At 40.2% G+C, this 21,656-nt stretch overlaps 1 protein-coding gene across 2 annotated transcripts in view; it reads right to left on the bottom strand.

The window, feature by feature from the left end:
* The window catches only part of MIPOL1 (mirror-image polydactyly 1), a 300,707-nt gene that overhangs the window by 278,958 nt on the left and 93 nt on the right, over window positions 1-21,656 (bottom strand). The window lies entirely within an intron of this gene.

Here is a 21,656-nt window from a genome sequence, read left to right on the forward strand (position 1 = left end):
AACTCATATCTAAATACCAAATAATATGTGATCTTGAAATGCTGTATAACTCCCCTTTAATATGCCCAGTGTATTGTGGGATATGTGTACATGCTGTTCTTAAAATAGGAGTTACACAAAGTATGGTCTGATGTTATTTATTAAAGATTGTCTCATATTCACATGAGTTGCAGGGTTTGAATTCTTGAGTTTTTTACCAAATTAAAAAAAAATGGCTCTTCTTCCTCTTTTGGTTGGCAACCCTTGGTCTAGACAAGGGGTGTCCAACAGGTGGCCTACAGGCCAGAATCCAGCCCGCAGAGCCTTTTTATCTGACCATGGGGCAGGCTGCTACGGTGGCACCAGCTTCTGTGGGGCTGGCTGCCGTGGAGCCCTGGTGGTTGGGGTATGGAGCTCCCACCAGCCTCAGGGACGGAGCCCTGGCTGAAGCTAGGGGCTGGCGGCAGAGCCTTGGCAGCTGGAGCACCAAGCCACCACTGACCCCAGGGGAACAGACCCCCCGGCTGGGGTGCAGGGCCAGTGGTAGAGCCCTGGAAGCCGAAGCACCGAGCTGCTGCTGGCCCTGGGGGGCAGAACCCTGGCTGGCATGCAGGGCCTGCAGCAGAGTGGTTTGGGACTGTTAGGGGGTTAAGCCTGGGGGCTGGCAGGGGACTGGCGCTGCAAGGGGTTTAAGACTGGTGGAGGGGGTTGGGGCTATTTTGTGTTCAGCCCTCTAGAACACGTAAAAAATTACTGAAAAAGGTTGGACACCCCTGGCCTAGACTGTCAATGAATAAAAAGAGCACTCCCAAAGATGGCCATGAGTCTGAATTGGCCTGGGGTCAAATTGAGGCATGGTTATGAAGAAATCCATTGAAAACCAGCAGGGAAAAGGAGAAACAGTAAGAAAGAACACCGTGGGCAACTAAAGGAAAGGTTAACAAAATAAACAGTATCTTTGCAGCTTAACATTTATTTGTGAATGGCTGGTGCAACTCTGTGTTCGACGGTAAAGCTATGAAGCTCTTGGTTGCTTGACAAGATAAGCTACAAGATTGAATGAAATGTTCAGCTTTAAGAATTAGAATAAATCTGATGACTGATGTGTTACTCAATGTGACCAGCTGTCATCTGTTTTAAGCAGGATCTTTGCTAGAATGTACTGAAAGCAATATTTCCATTACACTCAACATACTGAAGCTTTTTCCCAATGAAATCTGACTGCAGACTATTCAAAGACCTGCTCAAACTGTTGACTCTAAAATAAAATAATGAAACAGGAACTAAGTTAATTTGAATAATTAATCATTCAAATCAGGACTGTATATTTATGATCAATTCACATCCAATACACAAAAAAAAAATTCTCAAATTTTACAAATTACAAGATACAAGCTATTTTAAATGTTTATTTGCTCACCCAATCTCTACTCATAGGCTGTCTCCCCACTAGCTCCCGACTTCAAAGGGAGCATCGTAAGTAGGGTGTCAGGAGATTATTAATGAAGTCCTGTGGCTGGCTACAAAGTCCTGGTGGGGTAGCCGCGGCTACACAGAAGCCGGCGCATCGAAGTTTAAACACTTCAAAGTTGCCACGGGGGAGAATTAGCTTAATGAAGTGCTGCATATGCACTGCAGCACTTCATTAATAATCTCCCGACACTCTGCCTACCATGCTCCCTTCGAAGTTGGGAGCTAGTACAGACACAGCCATATAAATGGTTCCATATTTTGAAATATCAGATCATTGCAATAACAAAGTATTATAAACAATTAAATACAATGTTAACTGATGTTGGAGAGCTTCTGATAGTAAGAATTCTCGGTATTACTGTTAGACTATGCATAAAAAAAAGATAGCGATATTTGAGGTTCTGCAATTTTCTTTTCAAAATTAAGGAGCATTAAATTAAAGAAAATCCTGGAACAGCACTGTGTAACAACACAAAGAGACCCAAAAAAAAGTAAACCTGCTTTTCTCTGACTTGACTAAATTTGGAGATAACTAGAGGACACATACCAATGTTCATTTTTAGGATGCACATATAAATCTAAAATAAACAAACAGGTGCCCCAGGCAGGCCCTTATACCAGTACTTTACAAAAAGCGCAGCATAATCACAGGTAATTTGGGCACGGAAAATACCTGGCTAGAAATGCTGACAATTCCTTAAGCACAAACACCCTTACTCCATTAGATTATACACATGTAAACTGCACGAGGAATTAGGTGGCTATGCTATTTTAGGTGATCTTCTCATACAAGATCTATGCTAAAAGGCAAATGAACAATGAGTTTTGTGGCCCCATCCAAGGTCTCTACAACAAAGAACTTCCATGTGCAATAAACTTGCACAAGTGATTATCATTTCAGTGCCACCAACAACAGAGGTCAGCAAAAACAACGAGAAGTTCTCTGGCACCTTACAGGTTAACATTTTTATTTATTTATTTATTGGTGCATAAGCTTTTATGGGCAAAAAAACTTGAGGTCAAAACTCATATACAGGGAAAAACTTACCCAGCCACCTGTGCAATTTACTTAGGCCAAGCCACTGCAGTTAGTGAATCCAAATCCAAGAACATTAAATTTACTCGCAACTTTTAAAACAATAAAATCAAATAATTTTTAACCGCCTTGAAGGTGTCACAATAATGTTCAGATTGTTCTTTAGTTATTAGGCAGCTCTCTGCATACAGATAGTACTAGGACTTAAGTTTCATATCATATTATTGTGGAAAAAGAACAGTATGTGTTATGATCTGAATAGAAAAACAGACATTTTGAATCCAATTTGGGTCTAAATCAGGTAAGTGAACCTGTTAGAATGATTGCTGCTTTACGAACTTCTGAAGATCAAACCTGCCCTAAAATATGTGGCACAAGATATTTAGCTATATTTCTCTGTATGTTGTATGGGAAGATTGGCACGCTTTGCAAACAGTATTTCCACCTGCATGAAAATAATGAAATGGTAAGTCGCAACACAAACAATCCAGAGAAGTGGAGAAAGAATTAGAACTGTTTAATAAGTGTTGCTCATTTCTTTAATACTTGTAGTCTCAATGCATCCCTAATGCCCAAAGATTCTACCACTCAGAAGCAACCATCTCTGTGGTCAACAGCAGCAATACACCAGTTTAAGACAGGAGTGAAGATTATGTAACCCAGTTGAAACTGCAAGTAGAAAGCAAACTATCCAGATAGTAAGACCTCTGTGTCACATCTTGCTGGAAGGATGGCACGTCCTGCTATCATATTGCCTCTAGCCACCATACTACAGCTTTGCTTCAATAATGGGACAGTGACCACCACCATCTACTTATCCACTGCAGCCATTTCTCAAGAATCCTTACGTGGAGGCCAGTTTCTTCATAACATCTCAGGTTACTTTAATTTTTCCTTAAAAGACAATCATTGGTTCCAGACACTGACAAAATAACCATTCACAAAGGTCCTACACACTATTTCTCTGGGCAACAAAACGGCAAATTAAATTTAATGTGGATAAGTGTAAGGTAATGCACATTAGAAAAAATAAGCTCATCTATACTTACAATATGATGGGGGCTAATTTAGCTATAACTAATCAGGAAAGAGATCTTGGAATTATCATGGATAGTTCCTTGAAAACATCCACTGAGCGTGCAGAAGCAGTCAAAAAGGCAAATAGGATGTTACGTATTATTAAAAAAGGGATAGAAATAAGACAAGGAGTATCTTACTGCCCCTATATAAATCTATGGTACACCCACATCTTGAATACTGTGTACAGATGTGGTCTCCTCACCTTAAAAAAAAAAGATATCCTGGCACTGGAAAAGGTTCAGAAAAGGGCAACTAGAATGATTAGGGGCTTGGAACAGGTCCCATATGAGGAGAGGCTAAAAAGATTGGGACTTTTCAGTTTAGAAAAGGGGAGGCTGAGGGGGGACATCATAGAGGTACATAAAATTATGACAGGTGTGGAGAGGGAGAATAAGGAAAAGTTATTTACTTGTGTCTGTAATACAAGAACTAGAGAACACCAAATGAAATTAATGGGTAGCAGGTTTAAAACCAATAAAAAGAAAGTTCTTCGTCACTTAGTGCATAGTTAACCTGTGGAACTCCTTGCCAGAGGAGACTGTGAAGGGTAGGACTATAACAGAATTTAAGAAAGAGCTAGATAAATTCATAGAGGTTAGGTCCATAAAAGGCTATTAGCCAAGGATAGGAATGTTGTCCCTGGCCTCTGATTGTCAGAGGCTGGAGATGGATGGCAGGAGACAAATTGCTTGATCATTGTTTTCAGTCCACCCCCTGTGGGGCACCTGGCACTGGCCACTGTCCGTAGACAGGCTACTGGGCTGGATGGACCTTTGGTCTGACTCACTATGGCCATTCTTATGTTCTCTTGTTCCATTCCAAAATTTTGCTCCACAAATCATGTGTTGGTGACACCACATATCATAGTTTAAAAAAAAAAAAAAAAACTTAAATACTTTCCCAATATTTGCCATGCAAACAATTGCTACAATTTATCACAAGGTTATACAAACAAGTGGAGAGGTATCCACAAGACACTTTCTCTATTAAGATGTAAGTCCATATTATAAAAAGTATGAGAACCCCCATCTAAGAACATAAGCATGTAGGGTGGAATTTTCAATCCAAAATTTGCTCCTAGCGACATCAGCAGAAACAAGTAGAAAAATATAATTAAAGCCACAGTTAAATCTTCAAACTCTGTTTATCCATGAACTCTCAGTTAGATGAGAAACTACTAGGTATAAGTCTTTCCTTATTGTCACAAAACACAAGATATATCTAATCTGAGGTAGTGATGATATTATACAGATAAGCCAGAAATAATGGAAGAAAACCCTAAGGTTTTGTTTTCATTTCAATATAAGCTTCATTCTAAGCAAAGATGCATATGGAACTAAAATTCTAAAACCATTTTTTTAAGTTCTGAAAATCTTTTCAGAATGCTTTCTAGCAAAATTTGTACTGTCACTCCTAGACAAAAATGTTAAATGTTGTAATTTTTACCCCCCATATATATGTTTATAAAAAAGAAAAGACAGCTCCATACAAATTATATCCAAAGTAACAAATTTCTGAATACAATTGGCTAGTGCCACTGTGCAATAGCCTTGAATATGCTGCGAAAAAAAATCCCAAAAACTTAATGTGTAAAATAATAACCTGTAAAGAAAGAGACAAGCATTTCTCAACTATCAAAGAATGCAAACCAAAGATGGAGTTTTCAGGAAACTAACTTGTTCTGTTAAATTTCATTTTGACACACGCCAGAACATTACTTCTAACTATCTTACATGCAACACAACACCAGAACTTGAATGTATTTGTTTTACTTGCATAAAAACAGTATGCAGAGATTCACTTCCTAACACAACTTCAGCTTGCAAGTCAGTATTACTGCACATTAGTCACCCAAAACCATAACATTTGGGGATCAATTAATTCTTTATTTTTGGGATATCAGATTTTGCAGAACTATGCTCTTGCACAATGATTTTAGTTAGATCTAGAACCATTGGGACTCAATTTCCAGATTTTCTGAGAGAAATATGAACCAAGAGGAACAAATAATACGTGCAATATACTTTCTTTTTAGACAACACCTAAACAGTCCAAATGTAAAAGTTTTAAGCTCTAGTCTTTAAGCTGACAGATTTTTTTTCAATCAATACTATATATTTACACTCTTTCAGACAGTAATTTCAATAGGTCCTCCCCGCTCCAGTAAGAACAGAGCAATAGTGTCACTGTAACCACAACATTCTGCTCTTTAGATGCTGTTTCATTCTCATAGGAGGGTTGACACACAGAAATGGCACTATTTTAACTAAATTGGTTTTAAGATTTATTTTGTTAAACTAGTGCAACTTCCATTGTGTTGACACTCTTAAATCAATTTAAAAGTGGCCAATATCGAATTAACTTAATTTGACAGTAAGCGTAATTGATTCAAACCCATTCATGCTACTGATTTTTTTAAGATGAGGGTATGACTATGCATCAGGCTCAACAAAGTGCATAGTTTTTTTGCTGACCTATGTGCTGCAGTTTATTCTGCTTTTGCATGAGTGTCTTAGTGAGAGATAAGTGTCCCTGGTTTGTACAATACATTTCAAAATTAACGTTTTAAGGCTTTGTGCATTTTTGACACGTAATACAGAACCATAAGAATGAAAGTACTCAGTACTCAATAATCTCATCTGTCTTTTTACAGATGCAATGTTGGCACATAGCTCCATCTAGTGTTTGAAGATACTAAAGAAAAATTATCAAAAAAGCTGTATTGAAACATGTTTAACAGTTCAGCACGTCACATTTTATAATAAGGGCACAGCTCTCAGAAAAACTACTGAAGAAAAAAAGATAAATAACAATCATCATCAGCGTCCGTTCTTCTTTACTGTTTCAAAAAATGTACTCTCAAAATGTATTTCAAGAAGCTCCTAAATGACAAAGTGGGTTTTACCCATAAAAGCTCATGGCCTAATAAATGTTAGTCTCCAAGGTGCCACAGGAACGCTTGTTGTTTTCAAAGTCACAGATTAACAGAGCAACACTCTGAGGCTATGTCTACACTAGCACCCCCCTTTCGAAAGGGGGATGCTAATGAGACACTTCAGGATGTGCCATTACGGCGCTGCAACGAATACGCAGCGCCTCATTAGTATAACGGCAGCTGCGGGACTTCAAAAGTGACGCTTTCGATCGCGTGCGGCTCGTCTACATGGGGTCCTTTTTGAAAGGACCCCCCATGCTTCGAAATCCCCTTATTCTTATTTGATTATAGAATAAGGGGATTTCAAAGTGTGCGTGGTCCTTTTGAAAAGGACCCCACGTAGATGAGCCGCACACAATCAAAAGCAGCACTTTTGAAGGGCCGTGGCTGCCATTATGCTAATGAGATGCTGAATATTCATTGCAGCAACTCATTAGCATGTCCCAAAGTATCTCAGTAGCATACCCCTTTCGAAAGCAGGGGTGCTAATGTAGACATAGCCTGAGACACTAAACCAGGGGTGTCCAACCTTTTTTCATTGGGGGACACAAGGCAATTTTTACACTTTCCAGGGGCCAAACACAAAATAGCCCCAAACCACCCCTCCCACACCCCCAGCCTTAAACCCCCTGCAGCCCCAAACCATCCCCAGACTTAGATCCCTGCAGCTCCAAACCACCCTTCCCAAACCCAGAATTAACTTACCTAGGTGCTCCGCACGCTGCCAGGCCATCTCGTCCTCACTGCAATTGCATGTCTCCCCTCATCCCCCCAGCACTCTGGCTCCCCCCATGAACATCATGGCAGGGGCAGCTCACAGCGCTCTACCATGCTGAAAGAATAGGACTCTATTTACAGTAAACCCTCAATTTTATAGTCTCCAATTTAGCGGACTTTGGGAACAAAGGACTCCCCCAGAGGACACACACATGCGCACCCCATCCCTGGTGGGAAGAGCGTGTGGCAGCTCCGGCAGTGGGTCCTCCAGGCTGCATGGGGCTACCTGTGCATGGTAAGGACCCCACTAACCTCGCACGGCAGGGTGCCTGCAGCCACATGCAGCGGAGCGCTTACAGCCTGCTGGGGGCTGCCCCTGCCACAATGTTTGGGAGCCAGAGGAGGAGTCAGATGACAGAGGTGGGAGCCGCAAATGGCTCCTTAAAAAGCCACATGCAGCATGGATCCACCCACCTGCCTTTTAAAAATGGCGCCACTGACGGCTCAGACGGCTGGATTTAAAAGGCTCTGCAGGCCAGATTCTGGCCTGTGGACCACATGTTGGGCACCTCTGCTCTACACCATCATCATTAGTCTAACGATGGGTATCCAAATCGAGACATAAGAACAAACAAAGTATTCATTGCTTATGCTCATGTGTAGTTTAATGCATCCTTAAAATGCATATAGCAAATAACTATTATTTGCACAGCAGCACTCTTGGGACACTTATGGGACTTCACTTCTTGAAATTTACAAAAATGTAAATGCTTCTACAACATGCATTTTTCTTTTAAAAGAGTAAATGTGACCCCAGTTCAATATTTTCCCTCATATGCAAGCTAAAAGTGTGCCACACTTGTTTTCTCCTTCTTGCTTATGCTCAACAACTTAGTAACCGGCTGTTTGGTAGCAGACTGAGTCAGAGAGTTAGGGTGAAAGGCTGATGAGCAGGATCAGATCACAGGTTAACATGGTCTTTGGGGGGCTGGTTAAATAAAGAAACAAATAACTATCTCAGCATTAATATTGGCATTTTAAAATTACAGTAGTTTATTGTAAAATTATTTTAAATGTAACTAACAGTAATAGTAACATGCACTGTTCCTTTAAGAACAGTGAAATTAGGATGTATTTTACTTCACAAGGATATAGGTGTGGATCTATATCCTCTTTCACGATATGTAGTCAGGTGCAAACATCAAAGCATAACTTTAAAGTTCCTGTGGTAAAATAAAAACAAACAGCTCTTGAGATAGAGCCAGGAAAGCAGAATTATAAAATTTTGCATGTTTGCTTTTCTTTAAAGATAATTAAGCGAACTCAAAATGCTTAACTGCATCTTTATATTTAAATTTTTTTATACTCTTAATTTAGAATGTCAACAAGCTCATGAAACCTTGACATAACAAGCAACAAAAATGGTGAATTAACATACGTGAAAACAGACTAAAACTGAACAGCTAAATATTTGAATGCTTTACTTTGATACTAAAAAACAATGTATCCAATAGACTATTAACTTTATTATCCTAGCTCTCTCGGGCACTGGGAAACTGCTCATGTTGGGGCAGCAGCCTAGAGTCAGGCTGCCGCCCCTGACAGGAGTGGTTTCTCTGCTCCCATCGAGGGCAGAAGCCGCTTCTGTCAATGGTGGAAGCTGAGAGTCAGGCTCTCGACTGCTTCCCCCGCACTAACCGGGAAACTGACCAATGCAGTAGCTGGACAGTTTCTCTGCTCCTCTGAGTGGCGGGGAGCTGGCACCTGGCAGCCTGGAGCCAGGTGCCAGCTCCCCGCCACTCAAAGTCGCATCACCCCAAGATACGTACAAGTTGAATGCGTGTATCTCGGGGTTCTACTGTACCTATGGGCTATGAGACAGTGTGTACGTATAAAAACTAACACACAAGTACACAGACCTACCTTAGTTCCCATACATTGTCTAGATAATGTGGAGTATCTGAATTGTTACACAAAAGCAAGAAAATTGTTTAAGACTGATAGCCTGGATTTACACTGCATAATTCACGAAGAGCCTATATCAAAACCCACTGGGAGCCAATGGGAGTTTTTCTGCTGACTTTAATGGACTTAGGATCAGACTGTAAGACTTACTTTAAAAAGACAAACCTTCATTTAAATCCATATTGACTACATTTTCTTTCATTTGTGGCTTTCACCACAGTTTTGTTTACTTGTAGGGCCTGATTTTCTTTTTCATTTCAAAGTACAAAAACATTTTCTAAAAAAATACAAACTACATAGGAAGCAGTGAAAGCTGTAAAAATTTCCAACTGTTTTGCCTAGAGTTTTGTTTTTCACAAAACAAGCCTGTGGTTTTGGAAATCCAAAGCTTTCAAGCCATTCCCATAGCCCCAATCATCAAGCAGGGAAGACTTGCTCTGCAACCTCAGTCACGCTGGAGAACTGAAGAGTGACTATAATGCAACCCTATGTTTTTCATACACTATGAATTGCCTCAGACTCTTGGGGATTTTAACATAGCACTGTAGAACCTGGTAGAAATTATTTTCACTGGTTTTGCTGCTGCTGATAGATGAAGTGTTGAACAACCAACTTTTCTTCCTCCCCCGCCCATCAGAACAAGGTTTCCTTTGAGAGTGGTGGGGTAGTAGGATTTTCTCCAGGCTATCAGGGTGTAAAGCAATTTGTTTCCTATAGAAACTACAGGAGAACATAAAATGCTAGCCACTCTCAATCCATCAAACAACATTGATAAGAAAGCGAGAGCCTTTTGGGGTGGATGACAGACAGACAGACATGTGGTTAAAGGGCAGAATTTAGAACTTTCACTTTCCACTCCCTTGAATGACAGAAAAAGGACTTTATGGATCTCCACAATCTCTTCCTGACAGAGGGCAGTGGAAAGGGTTGCATTATATCCACCATCTTACTCTAAGGTCATGGGGATTTTCTCTCTCTCTTTTAACTATGTGACAGGTGACAGTTAAGCTGTGCCTATACTGCCTGTCCCTTTTGGAAGGGGCATGCAAATGTGGCCAATTGGAAATGCAAATGAGGTGCAACTTTAACTAGCTCACACCTCATTTGAATATTCCCATGTGATATGGCTTCTGGAAGAGCCATGTCCGGAAGCCAAAGCAGCCACACGGACAGGGTTCCTTCGCAGGAAACCCCACTTTCGAAGGTGACCTTCTTCCTAATTTTTTTTCATGAAGAAGAGTGCTTTCAAAAGCGGGGTTTCCTTTCAAAGGAACACAGTCTACATAGTTGCTTTGCATTTCTGATCAGCCATATATGCATGCCCCTTCCAAAAGGGCGACGCCGTGTAGACACAGCTCTACTGTCCCACCAGGGCTACAACTACACTTATTAAAAACTTCAAAATGGCCATGCTAATGGCCAAATCGACGAATACTAATGAGGCACTAAAATGCATATTCAGCACCTCATTAGCCAGCCACTGCACTTCGAAAATGCTGTGGTTTGCTCGCCTGCAATAGGAATAAGGGGATTTTGGTGTTGGCAGGGCCCTTTTGAAAAGGACACCCGTGTAGACGAACCACAGCCGAGCGAACCGCAGCTCTTTTGAAGTGCCACAGCCAGCGGCATGCTAATGAGGCACTGAATATTCATTTCAGTGCCTCATTAGTATTCTTCGATTTGGCCACTAGCATGGCCATTTCAAAGTTTTTAGTAAGTGCAGACATGGCCCAGATGTAGAAATTTAGGTCTTCGCTACAGATCGCAGAAAGTCAGGAATTACACAGAACTGAAGGCAAGCTTGAGAAAGTTCAAGTTTTAGTGTCAGTTTCAAACTTGTATTAATTGAATGAGTTCGAAATTAGGTGAAACCTATTGACTACATGCTGAAATTACTGCTGATATTTTATGTTTTTTCTTCATTCACAGGACCTCAATTACAGTACAAATTGTCACAAAGCAACCAGCTTATACAACAAGAGTTGCTAACTCTCTAATCACACAAAACCAAACACTCTTGCCCCACCCGGCTGCAGCAAGGTCCTGTTCCTACCCTGTCTCTTCTTCAAGGCCCCACCTTGCTCACACCATCTCCCCCATCCCTCCATTGCTCACTCTCCCCACCATCACTTGCTTTCACTGGACTGGAATAATGGATAGGTTTGTGGGAGGGGGTGAAGGCTAAGGGTGCGGGCTCCAGGCTAACAGAGGGGGCCAAGGGGCTTATACTGTGGGAGGGTCTGAAGGCTGGAGTATGGGAGGAAATGTGGGCTTCAGCTGGGGGTACGGACTCAGAATACAGCTGAGGATGCAGGGTCTGGGGTGTGGGAAGAGGCTCCAAGCTAGCAGGTAGGGCCAAGGTTTCAGAGTGTGGAGAGGTCTCAAGGTTGGGGTGTGGGAGGGCATGTGGGCTCCAGCTGGGGTTGCTGGCTCAGTGATGAGGCTTTGGACAAAGAATTGGGTGCAAGAGGTAGCTCCAAGCTGGAGCCAAGAGTTTTAGAGGGCAGCAGGGGCTCTGGGCAGGGTACTGAGGTGAGAGCTCTGGGAGGAAATTTGGGTATACAAAGAAACTGAGGTTTGGGTAAGGGGTTGGGATGTGGGCTCAGAAAGGTTTGTTTGGGTGTGGGAGGGGGCTCAAGGCTTGGGCTGGGCAGGGGGCTGGGGGGTAGGAGAGGCTCTAGGTGGACAGTGCTTACCTCAAGGTACTCCTGAAAGGCTGTGTCTACATGGGCACAAATCTTCAAAATAGCTGTATTCAAAAGATTACTAATGGGGCGCCGAATTGAACATTCAGCACCTCATTAGCATTAGGACGCTTCCGGCTGCAGCGCTTCGAAAGCACCACTTTCGAAAGTGCGCAGCTTGGCGCGGCTACATGGGCTCCTTTTTGAAAGGACCCCGCACCTTTCGAAATCCCCTTATCCCGATCACCGATCTGAATAAGGGATTTCAAAAAGTGAGGGTCTTTTCGAAAAGGAGCCCCACATAGCCATGCCGAGCTGCGCGCTTTCGAAAGCAGTGCTTTTTGAAGCGCCGCGGCCGGAAGCGTCCTAATGCTAATGAGGCGCTGAATATTCAGTTCAGCGCCTTATTAGTCATCTTCGAAATACAGCTATTTCAAAGATTTGTGCCCATGTAGACACAGCCAAAATGGCTGGCATGTCTGGTTCCTTGGTGGATGGATCAAAGGGCTCTGCCCACTGCTTGTGCCCAAAAGGCACCACTCCCACAGCTCCCTTTGCTCATGATTCCTAGCCAATGGGAGCTGAGGAGCCAGCACTCAGGGTGGGGACAACATGTGGCGCCCCTATGGCCACCCCTGCATCAAGGAACCAAACATGCTGGCAACTTTCAGGAGCCATTCAGAGCCAGGGCATGTAGGGAGCCTGCCTTAGCCCCACTGCATTGCCAACCAGACTTTTAGAGGCTCAGTCAGCAAAGCCAACCAGAGGCACTAGTGTCCCTTTTTGACCGGATGTTTCAGTTAAAACCAGGTGCCTGGCAACCCTGTACATGGTGCTTGTATCAGAGATTCCTCTGTCAAGGGAAGGCATGCCCCAGTATTTTGTTGCAATAAAGAATGGCATTTACTTATAACAAACTGGGGGAAATTGTGATACACATGTAATATACATAATGCTGAAAACCAGACACAAACCAGAGGAAGTAACAAAATAAATAGGATGAAAAATATTGATACTTTTATTCATTGTGTCTGCATATAAAACTTCCCAATCAATTTCTCCACTAGGTCCATCAGGGCTGAACACCCAATACTGCAAGGCGTTGAGCAACCTTGAAATTTCTGATGGTCTGAATGGGAATTGCAGTTATATACCTTGCAGAACCAAACTCTAAAAAGTCCAACCACAGACCAAGAACCTTGGAGAAGAAGAATTATTTATGAGAAACTATTGCCATTTTCTTTGAAAACCAATATTCATATCAGCACCAGTGAATGTTATTATAGTAACCTAATTTAGTGAATATATAATGTAACAAAAATATATAAAAGCACACATCTCATTGAAGGGTGAAGACTCTTATTAAACTGAAAACTTATGCAACATTGCCTGTGCCTTAGCTACTTCTCCATCAGCTATATATTTTAGAGGGTTAATATGATCAAGAATCCTTCCTAAATGGTAAGAGCTAGGACCACCAAAGTCAGCGTACAGCTTCCTCTTATAACTGAAAGCAACATGAAGGTTTAGTTACGCCAGGAAAACAGGTTGTGCCTGGAATGGGACTGCATCTCATAATAAAACCAAACAAAAAAAAAAGAGAAAGAATCATCAAATCAAGCACAGTTCTCAAAACTGACATAACTGAGCAAATGTTGAAAGAGACTGAATCAAGACGAGACAAAAAAATAGGATGAACCTGGACAAGGACTGCTTTTCAATAAATCTTACAGAAAACAGACAAAATGAAGAAAATTGGAGAACTGTTCTGTTTTGCCATAGCTAAATCAAATGCTTAAAGTTTGAGAACTAGAAGAAAACTTTATTAGAAACCAAGCTTATTATAGCCCTTTTTGTTAAAGCAGAGTGAGTTATAAGAGTTTATAGGAATGAAAAAAAAATTTGATGGAATTCTCATTTAGTCATTAATAATTAAATGGACAAATATTAACAATCCCTTTATTAAAGAAATCAGATATAAAACAACCTAATAAAATAACACTATTTTTAAAAAATACAATAATTTAAATAAAGCATGTACATCAGGCGTGTCCAACCCGCGGCCCGGGACAGCTAGTAATTTGGCCCCACAAGATCGTAAACTTTTAACATTATTATGTGATTTATATACATTAACTATATTATATATTTTATATGCGGCCCAAGACAATTCCTCTTCACTCAATGCGGCCCAGGCAAGCCAAAAGGTTGGACACCCATGATGTACATGTTCCTTTCATTCTTAAAAAGTTAAAAGACCCAAGCAACGCGAGGTAAATCTGCTAGTCATACAATATATGCATATATTATATACACTGTTGCCAATTTTAATTGGACATATTCCTGGAGTTTTACATCACATGACACTCTAATTCCCAGGGATTCCAGGACAGCCCCGGAGGGTTAGCAACCCTACCTGTGTATGGTGTTGATATCAAGGCAAACGGTGGCAGCACCATGTGCACCTTTCATTCTTCCCTCCCAGGGGTCAGCAACTTTTCTGAAGCGAAGTGCTGAAATTTGACCTCTGAGTACAGTCCGAGTGCTGGTAATGCTTTTTAAATTCACTAATAGCATTACTTACAACAGCTTCACTACTAAATAAATTAACATGCAGAGCTTTGCCGTTGAGGTGGCAGTTGGTAGCATTTAGCTGGTCTTTTGTTAATCCACAAACGCATGGCTTTGAGCAAGCTCCCAGCTGCATGGGGGAGGATGGGTGGGGCTCAGCTCCTGCCTTACGTGCTGATGAAAATCGGCTCGTGAGCTACTCCTGGCACACATGCTGTTACCCCGCTCTAATCCATCTCAGCCAGAACTATTTTCTCTTTTCTTAAAACGCACAAAATAAATTGTTCCACGTGGCACACAGGCTTCTAAGTATAAGTCAGTTAAAACGCCACCATTTAGGAAAATAGTATAATAGAATTACTCCTTTCCACCCCAAATTATGATGTCCAACACTTGTAGCATTTAGCACTGAACAAGTGAAAGATTTAGCATTCAGGGCCTAATGAAGCATCTGGTCGAATAAAAAGTATTTTATACAACATGTAACACGCAGGCCGGGTTGTCATAATCCCCTCTGGTGACTAGAGCAGAACTTAATATTGTTACTTGATAACAGAGATATTTTTTTTGGCTCAAATGGTAGAGGCCAGTGCTTTTGGTGCTGATGGCCTCATGCTGAAGCCAAGTGACAGTGCATGGAAGATCATTTAAAACAGAGTAGATTTACTCTACTATTTGGTGGAACCAAAGTGTTCGTACTTATTTGATACAAAATGAAGACCTATGTTGTAACTAAATATGCAGGATGGGGAGGGATGGCTCAGTGGCTTGAGCATTGGCCTGCTAAAGCAACAGTTGTGAGCTCAATCCCTCAGGGGGCTCTTTAGGGATCTGGGGCAAATACCTTAAAAACAACTCTGTCAGGGATGGTGATAGGTCCTGTTGAGGAGGAAGACTAGACTCAATGACCTCTGAAAGTCCCTTCCAGTCCTGAGATAGGTATGCATCCCCAAGTGTTAGACTTCTAACATATACATTTTTGTGAAGCTGGATATTAATACCCATGCTTCTAAGTTCTTACGTTCCAAACTTCATCATCATCATCATATAATTCGAATAAAATTAATTAAAACAACAACATGTATTCCAATCCAAATAAAAAGTTACTTGAGCAACTTCTTCTAGTTACTTTTTGCAAGGACCACATGGAGGGTGGCTGGAAAGAAACATTTACATAAGCATCCTTCTGTGGTGAACTAAAAGGCCACTGAGCAGTGAGCTTGCACCAGTGAAACAACACATGAATGCAAGACTTCACAATGTTACTATAATTATTCTATTCCAACTCTGGGGAAAGAGGCACTTCTCTGTACATAAATTTGTCTTTCTGCCAATCAAACAAGTTTTTTTTAAAATTAAGCTAACATTCAATATATTGAGGAATACCGTCAAAATACAAAATAGCTGCAATATTTCATGCTTCTATTAAGAATTTTTAGTACATCCAACAGTGGGGTAATCTTCTCATTAGTTGATATAGTAGACTACAAAAAATAAGGGTTTACAATTTGAATTCTGCACTTCGCATGCACAGCTGAATGTAGTACTGCAAGTGAATTGAAGTGGAGCTCAATTCTGGAAGAAAATAAATTGATCTAACTAAAAGCCCTATAAATTAAAACCCCAGTCCTGCAAAGATTTATGCATTGAAAACTGGAATGCAGTACAATAATATACTAATTGTATTAATTCTGTGACAAATTTTAAAAATTAAAAATTCATACATATCCACTAGCATGGTTGAAAGCCTTATTCTGCTTGTCTCAAGCCAGTCTCAGTTTGGTACAACTGAAAAAAAAAATCGCTCTCTGTAAAATAGTTAAGTAAATCGATTCCATACAGAAATTTAGTAATTAAGATTTTCAGCATTAAATGTACTTTTTTCTCAGAAAGTTAAAACATAGTACAAGAAGAAATCAGATATTGTCTAAAGACTACTAAAAATATAGCTAATTTATTTCAAGTATGCAATTCTGGACCACAGGAGACGCTTTCTGTTAAACTCTCTTGCTTTCATGAAAAATGATTGCTCAATCTCAGGTGATTTTTTGATACAAACTAAGACCAGACACCGCAAAACAGACAAACAAAACAAAACAAAACAGAACAAAAACTGCAACTAATTAGTCCCCAACTTTGTCAGAGCCATTCCGCAGCAAGGAATTAAACCTTTACCCAATTCTATTCATATATTCATTTTGTGCTAGACATAGAGAATCTATTAGAAGAGATTGAACTGCTGGCTTTTTTGCCTCCTAGAAATGAATATAATTTAATTTACTGCAGTTTTGGCTCCAATATCGCTATTCAACTGAACATATTACACAAACTCAAAATGTTGGAATTACCCAGAAAGGATTGAATTTGACCATTATTATGTTATGTGGAGCTCCTTTGATCATTATGGTAAATTCTGCATCATTAAAACTGCACTGACTACCAGAAGATAAATTCATTACTTCCATTCCTAGGATACAATCCCACAGCATTACAATTGACAGGAGTTTCACCACTGACTTCCAAATATCAGGTCCTGAATTGGCTAGTGCCATTATTATACATTGTGATGCATGCATATCAATTTTCCTCACTAGGAAGAAGACACCAAATCGAGATCTAGAATATCAGTTTAGTAGACTTAATCTCTACTACAACCAGGAAACAACCTTTCAACAATACTATTGTCTACTCCTGGAAATAAACTTACAACAAAAATTGTGTGACGCCTTTCAATACTGAACATTTTAAATGAAGTCCAGAAATAGGAAAGGCAAATATTGCTTATGCTCTTTTTCAGCATGCCTTTGTTTCGACTTGTTAAGAATGATTTAAAAGTGGAATAACGAAATACATACTGAAAGCAAATCCCTGCATGTAACCATTACCTCTTTGATACCAATAAAACTTCAAGCCTCCTCTTTTTGAAACAGTATTTTCATTAATTTACACAGACCAAAGAAAGCACCAGCCTTCAGAATTAATTCAATTGCATATTACCCCTGCCCCATGCTTCAGAAATGAGATTCTAATCCCACTGTTAAACAATAATGGAATACCAATTTACATTTATTATGGATATTGTGGATGTTTTTCAACATTTTCAAATATACTGTTTTCAATTACAACACAGAATATGAAGTCTACTGTGCTCACTTTACAAACATTTGTATTCAAAAATAATATTACAATGAAACAAATGAAATTAGTAGTTATGAAATCTCTCCATTGTGAAGGGCAATTTACAAATGTAGACTCTCCCCCCCGCCACAAAACTGTACTCTGAGGCTATGCCTAGATTACAGTGATTTGTCGACAGAAGTTTCTGTTAGAAGATACCTTCCCACAAAACTTCTGTTGACAGATTGCAGCCAAATTGCCAAGCAAATCACAAGAGCAACCTGCTCTGTTGACAGAGAGCGGCCAGACTGCTCCTCCACTCTCTCAACAAAATGGCCAACTGGAAGCAGAGCAGACGGGGATGCGTGGTGTCCCGGAAGCCCTGTCTGTTGACAGCGGGCCCCCGGAACATCCAGCCCAGATTTCTGTCAACACATCTCTGTCAACAGAGGTGTTCTGCCTTGTGGGGAGTGGGATAAGGCAGTCCACAAAAGTGCTGCATTCTGTCAAGTTACGGTCGACAGAACATCTTGGGAATCTGAACACTCCCTGGGGTTTTGTCAACAAAACACCAGTTTTGTAGACAAAACCCTCTAGTGTAGACATAGCCAAAAACAAAACAATGTAAAACATTAAAGGCCACAAGTCCCTTTAGTCCTACTTCTTGTTCAGCCAATCACTAAGAAAAACAAGCCTGTTTACATTTATGGGAGATAAAGCTGCCTGCTTCTTATTTTACAATGTAAACAGGAAGCAAGAATGGGAATTCATATGGCATTGTGGTAGCCCACATTGCAAGATATTTATGAACTAGGTACAATAAGCATTTGTACACAAATATTTGTAATAAAAATACTACTAAAGTGAGCACTTCTATTTGCAAAGTAGAATATGTATCTTAATTTTAAATTATTATTGAGCAGTACAATTAAACTGCAATTAATCTTAACTTTTTTTAAATCTCACAATTAATTGTGATTTTTTTAATACTCTGGCAGCTCTAAAATATTTCAAAGAATCATTTCTGCTTTCTTTCAGAAGTGTCCTGAGAACAGTCACTGTTCAACTACACACAGAATAACTTGTTTTCATTCACGGCTGCATAATAATTTGCTAAAAGCATTATAACTGTAGCCACCGTCAGACAAACGACATTACTACCTACGTAATTTCAGCTTAGATTCAGTTCCTCTGAAAAGTAAAATATCACCTGGCAATCTGTTCAGTGAGATTCAGCTAATTCCCATGACACATGATATTATGTAAGTTATTTTCATATGCAGTTGACGTTTTCCCATACTATTTACAGAAATACACAGCTTTTGGAAATAGGCGGCTAACCTAAAATGACTATGCTGACAAACTAAATCTTACATATTAGTCTTGCCAGGTAGCAATCAATCGTATAGATAAGACCATGAAAGCATTTTAATCCCACATACCTGGTTTTTAGTTGCTTATAAACAGTCTGTTATACATTAACAATTGCTCTAAATTCAAAGATTTTTTTAAAGTGATTACTTCTTCAGTCATGTTGTCAACAACAAGTGCAATTAAAATACAGACAGTGACCATCAATCACAATTAAATTCACTTTAACATCACTGTTATTTCTGATCTACAGAAAGCCACAAACAGGTCTGCAGTAGATATCCACTGGTATTCAGTATATGTGGTCACAAGTCTTCTTAAATGTTTGTGCAGCACCTAATAGAAGGGAGACAGAAGAGCAGTAGTGAACAACTGTCAACTTGTCTCTGTTCTATTGGATCTGCACAAATCAACATACACTAAAACCTCAACTAATATTGTTTATCTCACTAATATCGGCATGGATAAACAAACAGCACCTCCTGACATCTCCAAATTAATATTATTTTTCCTATTCTAATTTTAAGCTATCTAGGTATAGCCATGTAATTTCTATAACATCATACGTAAGCCTGCCAATTGAATACATGACTGACTAATACTTCCATTATACTCAGTGCTTTTTCGTGCTGGTGCTGAGTACCAGCACCTCGGCATCCCCAGCACTGGGATCCTCATTTGGGTGACAGGAGGACCCCACCGGCAGCCCACTGTGGGAACCCGAGTGGCTGGGGAGAGAGCTGGCTGAGTAATAGTTCCTCTCTTTTTTTTTTTTTTTTTTGGTAAAAAAGCACTTATTTCAGCCATTTTCCTGCTGAGTTACTAGGGAGCACATAGGAGCTCACAGCAAATAACCACAATCAAATTTGGTAGTGAAAATCACTCAATGGTAGTTTGTACAAATCAGTGTTTTTAAGTGCTTAATTATAAAAAGTGGATATAAAGTACTGTATGTGGTAAGGAGCACTGTCAGCCAGCAGCATGGGTACTACCTTCACATGTTTAGAGTTGGTTGTTGACCCATGGCAGTGTAAAACATATTGGTGGTAAAGTGTGAGAGAGTTTGCCCTGATTCTTTGTTATGTATTCTGCATATAAACCAAACTTCTCAATCTCCAGCGATGGTTACGCAACATTTCACAAACAGTTTACTTTTAAAGAGAAAGGGAAAAAGGAAAACCAGAAATCCTCTTTTCGACAGGGTACAGCTGCTAAAAATATGATGCAATTTACTTAGTGTCTCGGAGCAATTTAACAATAAAATTTCAAGTATTCACTAATCCTCACAAGTGAAAGGAATCCCCAGCACGGGTTTGAGACACTGTATTAGGGGCCACACTTTTGTATTTTTGGATACTCCTGCAAAACATATGTTACCACTGACTTCCATGCTTGTAACAGATTCCTCATGCCTATACCACTATACACACAGATGACCTAATTATTTTGAGTTAACCAGAAGATTCTTGGGGATATAACTCATGCGCAATTGACTCATTCTACACAAAATCAGGGGTGATGGTCAAGACAAATATTTAAGCTACCAGCTGCCTACAGCAGAAGTTGAGCTTCGCTGCGGATTGTTCCTTTCTTTCAACTCTGATGGGCAGTTTACATTTTTAAGGCCAACTTCATGGGGTGGGGGAATGAGAGGGGTGAGAAGAAGGAATGTAATACGAGTAAATGAAAGCTGAGCTTCTCCTTTAATCTTCCACCAAATTAGAGGAGTGAGCAGCAGAGAGTTTCACAAGAATAAAGCTGGCTTTGGGTCCGTACAGAAGTAACATCACACACTCTCCTTCAAGGTGACTGGTGCACTACAACATCCCTTCACTATTGTGTACGAAGATGGTATACCAAAAAAAACAATTAATAGTAAGCGTCACCTAGTGTAAAATGCTAATGAATGTTTGAGAAAAGGGGGTAAACACCACAGCAGTGAAATTCTCAGATGGTACTGAAGTTGGGAGGGTACCAAAAACAAGGCAGAGATCTGGCGCAAAGACTCAGAGAAGCTGAAAATACAGGCAAAAAAATTGCAAGCTTATCACTTAGGATAAAAATAAAATGGAACAGTGAATTAATCAGAGAAAAGTGACTAGATGATGAGGGAAAACACTGGGTGATAGAAAAATCATATCTCATTTGCTATCCCCTAGACATCAGAGAAGGAGGAAAAAAGGTTTAAAGATATCGTGCTTCATAGATAGAGGTTTCATCAGCATAGAGGTGGAAGTTCCTTTCATGTGAAACGCGGACTAGTACCTTCAAAATTGCACACAAAAGCAGCTTCAGTTCTGTAAACCTCAATTCCAGCATAATTTAAAAATATGAACAAATGAAACAAGTCATTTCCAGCAAGAGCAATAAAAAAAAACCCTCTGGATTTACAAAACCTCTTTGGACTTTCAAGAACAAAAGTATACGCTGCCCAAGTAAAAATTAAAGGCCTAATGTTGGATGATGCTGAAAGCAGATTCACTGAAAGATGAAGGTATTCCGACTTCACAGAATCAAATCCTATTTGGGAACAAGTAACTTTTAATACAGGTTGAACCTTCCAAGTCCAGCACTCTCTCACCTGGCAACAACTGTAACCCAGCATGATTTTAGTAGCTGGACAGCCACTTATCATGGGTGTGGCCATGTTTCCCATGGTCTCAAAGTCTGCTCACAGCCACCAGACCTGGCGCTAAGTGTTCTGTGTTCTTCTTTAGCTGTAACTTAC

Source organism: Carettochelys insculpta, chromosome 6 (genome assembly GCF_033958435.1).
Source record: "Carettochelys insculpta isolate YL-2023 chromosome 6, ASM3395843v1, whole genome shotgun sequence".
Taxonomy (NCBI): domain Eukaryota; kingdom Metazoa; phylum Chordata; order Testudines; family Carettochelyidae; genus Carettochelys; species Carettochelys insculpta.